At 53.7% G+C, this 6436-nt stretch overlaps 1 long non-coding RNA gene across 2 annotated transcripts; it reads left to right on the forward strand.

The window, feature by feature from the left end:
* Positions 1-1589: 1589 nt before the first annotated feature.
* LOC110479086 (uncharacterized) lies at positions 1590-4695 on the forward strand. 2 transcript variants are annotated; one of them, XR_013342010.1, is made up of 3 exons: positions 1590-1760; positions 2811-2939; positions 4216-4695. It is a non-coding gene; the product is annotated as an uncharacterized LOC110479086 (long non-coding RNA). The 2 variants fall into 2 exon arrangements; XR_013342009.1 differs by lacking the exon at positions 1590-1760 and adding an exon at positions 2167-2270.
* The last annotated feature ends 1741 nt before the right edge of the window (positions 4696-6436 follow it).

Consider the following 6436-nt stretch of genomic DNA (forward strand, 5'->3'; position numbering starts at 1 on the left):
GGCGCCTACGCGGGCGCCTTCGCCGGGGTGAGATTTGGGGCGAATTCCGGCGGTTTTGGGTTTTTGGGGTTATTTTGGGTTATTTTGGCTTTTTTTGAGGGGGTAAGTTTGATTTTATTTGGGGTTTTTGGGGTTTTTTGGGGGGTTTTGGGGTTATTTGGGGTTTGGGCGCCTACGCGGATGCCTTCGCCGGGGTGAGATTTGGGGCGAATTCGGGCGGTTTTGGGTTTTTGGGGTTATTTTGGGTTTTTTTGGCTTTTTTTGAGGGGGTTAGTTTGATTTTCTTTGGGGTTTTTGGGGTTTTTTTGGAGTTTTTTGGGGGTTTTTTGGGGTTATTTGGGGTTTGGGCGCCTACGCGGGCGCCTTCGCCGGGGTGAGATTTGGGGCGAATTCCGGCGGTTTTGGGTTTTTGGGGTTTTTGGGGTTTTTTTGAGGAGGGTTACTTTGATTTTCTTTGGGGTTTTTGGGGTTTTTTTGGAGTTTTTTGGGGTTTTTTTGGGGTTATTTGGGGTGTGGGCGCCTACGCAGGCACCTTCGCCGGGGTGAGATTTGGGGCGAATTTGGGCAGTTTTGGGTTTTTGGGGTTATTTTGGGTTATTTTGGCTTTTTTTGAGGGAGGTTAGTTTGATTTTATTTGGGGGTTTTGGGGTTTTTTTGGAGTTTTTTGGGGGTTTTTTGGGGTTATTTGGGGTGTGGGCGCCTACACGGGCGCCTTCGCCGGGGTGAGACTTGGGGCGAATTCGGGCGGTTTTGGGTTTTTGGGGTTTTTTGGGTTTTTTTGGCTTTTTTTGAGGGGGTTAGTTTGATTTTCTTTGGGGTTTTTGGGGTTTTTTTTGGAGTTTTTTGGGGTTTTTTGGGGTTATTTGGGGTGTGGGCGCCTACGCAGGCACCTTCGCCGGGGTGAGATTTGGGGCGAATTCGGGCAGTTTTGGGTTTTTGGGGTTATTTTGGGTTTTTTTGAGGAGGGTTAGTTTGATTTTATTTGGGGTTTTTGGGGTTTTTTGGAGTTTTTTGGGGTTTTTTTGGGGTTATTTGGGGTTTGGGTGCCTACGCGGGCGCCTTCGCCGGGGTGAGATTTGGGGCGAATTCGGGCGGTTTTGGGTTTTTGGGGTTATTTTGGGTTATTTTGGCTTTTTTTGAGGGGGGTTAGTTTGATTTTCTTTGGGGTTTTTGGGGTTTTTTGGAGTTTTTTGGGGGTTTTTTGGGGTTATTTGGGGTTTGGGCACCTACGCGGGCGCCTTCGCCGGGGTGAGATTTGGGGCGAATTCGGGCGGTTTTGGGTTTTTGGAGTTTTTTTGGGGTTTTTTGGGGTGGTTTTGGGGTATTTTCATGGGATTTTTGGGTTTTTGGGTTTGGGGGTTTTTGTGTGGTTTTGGGGCTATTTTGGGGTTATTTTGGGGTATTTTTTGGGGTGACTCGCTCTGTCCCCCCAGCTGTACGTGACCCTGGCCTGGCGGGGGGGGGATTTTGGGGTATTTTTATGGGATTTTGGAGTTTTTGGTTTTGGGGGTTTTTGGGTGGTTTTGGGGCTATTTTGGGGTTATTTTGGGGTATTTTTTGGGGTGACTCTCTGTGTCCCCCCAGCTGTACGTGACCCTGGCCTGGCGGGGGGGGGGGTCCCGCCTGGCCAAGCCCGCCGCGGTTTTGGGGTTCGCGGCCCCCCGTTCCTGCTGGGGGCGCTGCGCGTGGCCGAGCACCGCAACAGCTGGGGGGGGGTCCTGGGGGGCTTCCTGTGCGGCACCGCCATCGCCGCCTTCCTGGTGAGCGCCCCGAAATCCCCGAAATCACCCCAAAAAATCCCCGAAAAAATCCCCCCGAAAATCCCCCGAAAATCCCCCCAAAATCCCCCAAAAATCCCCCCGAAAATCCCAATAAAATCCCCCAAAATCCCCCCCGGGTTCCTGTGCGGCACCGCCATCGCCGCCTTCCTGGTGAGCGCCCCGAAATCCCCGAAATCACCCCAAAAAATCCCCAAAAAAATCCCCCCGAAAATCCCCCCAAAATCCCCCAAAAATCCCCCCGAAAATCCCAATAAAATCCCCCAAAATCCCCCCCGGGTTCCTGTGCGGCACCGCCATCGCCGCCTTCCTGGTGAGCGCCCCGAAATCCCCGAAATCACCCCAAAAAATCCCCGAAAAAATCCCCGAAAAATCCCCCCAAAAATCCCCCAAAAATCCCCAAAAACCCGCTCTGAAATGCCAAAAATCCCAATAAAATCCCCCAAAATCGCCCCCGGGTTCCTGTGCGGCACCGCCATCGCCGCCTTCCTGGTGAGCGCCCCGAAATCCCCGAAATCACCCCAAAAAATCCCCGAAAAAATCCCCCAAAAAATCCCCAAAAAAATCCCCCCGAAAATCACCCCAAAAATCCCCAAAAACCCGCTCCAAAATGCCAAAAATCCCAATAAAATTCCCCAAAATCCACCCCAAAATCCCCCAAAATTCTCAAGTCCCCCTCCAAAATTCTCCCCAAAATCTTCCCAAAATCCCCAAAAATCCCCCAAAATCTCCCCAAAATCCCCCCCAAATCTCCCCAAATTCCCCAAAATGCCCCAAAATTCCCCAAAATCTACCCAAAATCTCCCAAAATTCCCCCAAAATCTCCCCAAAATCTCCCTAAATTCCCCAAAATTCCCCCCAAATCCCCCCAAATTCCCCCCAAAATCTCCCCGAATTCCCCCAAATCTCCCCAAAATTCCCCCAAAATCTCCCCAAATTCCCCAAAATCCCCCGAAAACCCCCTAAAATCCCCAAAATCTCCCCAAATCCCCCCAAATTCCCCAAAATCCCCCAAATTCCGCCCCTCGCCAGGTCACGTGCGTGGTCGGGAACTTCCAGAGCCCGGGGGGGGATTTGGGGGGGGCGGGGACCCCCCGAGCCCCCCCCGAGCTGCCCCCCCAAAATCCCCACCCCCCCCTGGAGGAGATCAGCGTGGCGCAGGTGAGACCCCAAAAATCACCCCAAAATCACCCCAAAAATCACCCCAAAAACGGGGAGGGACCCCGAAAATCAGCCTGAAAATCACCCAAAAATCACCCAAAAAATGAACCCAAAAATGAACCCCAAAATCACCCCAAAAATCCCAAAAAATGGGGAGGGAGACCAAAAATCAGCCTGAAAATCACCCAAAAATCAACCCAAAAATGAACCCAAAAATGGACCCCAAAATCACCCCAAAATCACCCCAAAAATCCCCAAAAACGGGGAGGGACACGAAAAATCAGCCTGAAAATCACCCAAAAATCAACCCAAAAATGAACCCCAAAATCATCCCAAAAATGAACCCAAAAATCACCCCAAAAACGGGGAGGGACCCCAAAAATCACCCCGAAAAATGAACGCCAGAAATAAACCCCAAAAATGAACCCAAAAACGAGCGGGGACCCCGAAAATCACCCCAAAAAACGGGGAGGGACCCCAAAAATCACCCCGAAAAATGAACCCCAAAAATGGACCCAAAAATCACCCCAAAAACGGGGGGGGACTCCAAAAATCCACCCCAAAATGACCCAAAAATGAACCCAAAAACGGGGCGGGACCCCGAAAACCAACCCAAAAATCACCCCCAAAATGAACCCCAAAAATGGGGAGGGACCCCAAAAACTGACCCCAAAAATGAACCCCAAAAACGGGGTGGGGACCCCGAAAATCACCCTGAAAATCACCCCAAAAATCACTCCAAAAATTACCCCAAAAACTGAAAGGGACCCCAAAAATCACCCCCAAAATGAACCCCAAAAAGAGGGAGGGACCCCAAAAAGGGACCCCAAAAACAGGGGGGGGGACCCCAAAACCGACTGAAAAAAGGAATCCCAAAAATGGACCCCAAAAATCGGGAGGGACCCCAAAATTTGGGGTGGGAAATGGGACGGGGACCCCAAAATTTGGGGTGGGAAATGGGAGGGACCCCAAAATTTGGGGTGGGGGTGGGAAATTAGGGGGGGGCCCCAAAATTTGGGGGTGAGAAATGAGGGGGGTCCCCAAAATTTGTGGTGGGACATGGGAGGGACCCCAAAATTTTGGGGTGGGAAATGAGGGGGACCCCAAAATTTTGGGGTGGGAAATGAGGGGGACCCCAAAATTTTGGGGTGGGAAATGGGAGGGACCCCAAAATTTTGGGGTGGGAAATGAGGGGGACCCCAAAATTTTGGGGTGGGGGTGGGAAATGGGAGGGGGGACCCCCAAAATTTGGGGTGACGGCGGCGTTCCCCCCCAGGTGCGTCGGGCGGAGTTCCCAGCGGTGACCTGAGACACCCCAAAATTTGGGAACCCCAAAAATCGGGGTCCCAAAATTTGGGGGAAATGTGAAAATTTGGGATCAGAAAATTTGGGAAACACCAAAAATTGGGATCCTAAAATTTTAGAAATCCCAGAATTTGGGAACCCAAAAATTTGGGACCCCAGAATCTGGAGAATCCTGAAATTTGGGATGCCGAAATGTTAGGAATCCATAAATTTGGGAACCCCAAAAATTGGAATCCGAAATTTGGGGGTGTCTGAATATTTGGGGAATCCTGAAATTTGAGATCCTGAAATTTGGGGAAATTCTGAAATTTGGGAACCCCAAAAATTGGAATCCCAAAATTTTAAGAATATGTAAAATTTGGGATCCCGAAATTTTTGGGGATCCCGAAATTTGAAGGGGGGGAGGGGAATTTTTGGGGTGGGTGAGGGGCAATAAAGCGAATTTGTGTGACCCCCCCGAGTGCTCTGAGGGGAATTTTGGGGTTCCCGGAAGGGATTTTGGGGTTCCCGGGGGGATTTTGGGGTTCCCGGGGGGATTTTGGGGTTCCCGGAAGGGATTTTGGGGGGATTTGGGGATTTTGGGGTTCCCGGGCGGGATTTTGGGGGGATTTGGGGATTTTGGGGTTCCCGTGTGGAATTTTGGGGTTCCCGGGGGGATTTTGGGGTTCCCGGGGGGGATTTTGGGGTTCACAGGGCGACTCTGGGGGTCCCGAGGGGGATTTTGGGGGTCCCGAGGGGGATTTTGGGGGGGCTGGCGGGAATTTGGGGTTCCCGGGGTGAATTTTGGGGTTCTCGGGGGGATTTTGGGGTTCCAGGGGGGGATTTTGGGGGGATTTGGGAATTTTGGGGTTGCCGGGGGGATTTTGGGGTTCCCGGGGGGGGATTTTGGGGGGATTTGGGAATTTTGGGGTTGTCGGGGGGATTTTGGGGTTCCCGGGGGGGAATTTTGGGGTTCTCCGGGGGATTTTGGGGTTCCAGGGGGGGATTTTGGGGGGATTTGGGAATTTTGGGGTTGCCGGGGGGATTTTGGGGTTCCCGGGGGGGAATTTTGGGGTTCCCGGGGGATTTTGGGGTTCCCGGGGGGGATTTTGGGGGGATTTGGGAATTTTGGGATTCCCGGGGGGGGTTTTGGGGTTCCCGGGGGGGATTTTGGGGTTCCCGGGGGGATTTGGGGGTCCCTTGGGAGTTCTGGGGTTGTGAGGCGGATTTTGGGGGTCCCGGGGGGATTTTGGGGTTCCCAGAAGGGATTTTGGGGGGATTTGGGGATTTTGGGGTTCCCGGGCGGGATTTTGGGGGGATTTGGGGATTTTGGGGTTCCCGGGGGGGTTTTGGGGTTCCCGGGGGGGATTTTGGGGGGATTTTGGGATTTTGGGGGTCCCGAGGAGGATTTTGGGGTTCCCGGGCGGGATTTTGGGGGGATTTGGGGATTTTGGGGTTCCTGGGGGGGTTTTGGGGTTCCCGGGGGGGTTTTGGGGTTCCCGGGGGGGATTTTGGGGGGATTTTGGGATTTTGGGGGTCCCGAGGAGGATTTTGGGGTTCCCGGGCGGGATTTTGGGGGGATTTGGGGATTTTGGGGTTCCCCGGGGGGATTTTGGGGGGATTTTGGGATTTTGGGGTTCCCGGGGGGATTTTGGGGGTCCCGGGTGGGATTTGGGGGGGGCTGGGGGGTCTCTATGGATTTTGGGAGTGGGCGTGGCTTTTAGGGCGTGTCCAGAGTGGGCGTGGCTTAATGTCCCAGAATGGGCGTGGTCAACAAAAGCCACGCCCCATGGATAGAATATTTATTGAGGGGGCGTGGCCAGATTAAAACCACGACCATCTTGCTGATTGGGTGGGCGTGGCTTTGGGGGCGTGGTCAAACCGGGATGCAAAGGGGCGGGGCTTACGAGTGGATAAACCTTGTGGGCGTGGTCAACACAGACCACGCCCCCCAAGGCGGCGCATTGGACGGACACTGAAGGGGCGTGGTTTGGTGGCGATGTGGGCGTGGTCAATGAAATCCCCGCCCCCTACGGCTCGGTATTGGTCATGCGTTGAGTGGGCGTGGTTTGGCGGGTTTGTGGGCGTGGCCTGCGCAGGCCCCGCCCCCTCGGACTGCGGCGGGGCGGGCGCGGCTCCGGCGGCCGAGGGTGAGTGGGGGGGGGCCGGGGGGGATTTTGGGGGGGATTTTGGGGGATTCGGGGGAAATTTTG

Source organism: Lonchura striata, unplaced genomic scaffold (genome assembly GCF_046129695.1).
Source record: "Lonchura striata isolate bLonStr1 unplaced genomic scaffold, bLonStr1.mat Scaffold_273, whole genome shotgun sequence".
Taxonomy (NCBI): Eukaryota; Metazoa; Chordata; class Aves; order Passeriformes; family Estrildidae; genus Lonchura; species Lonchura striata.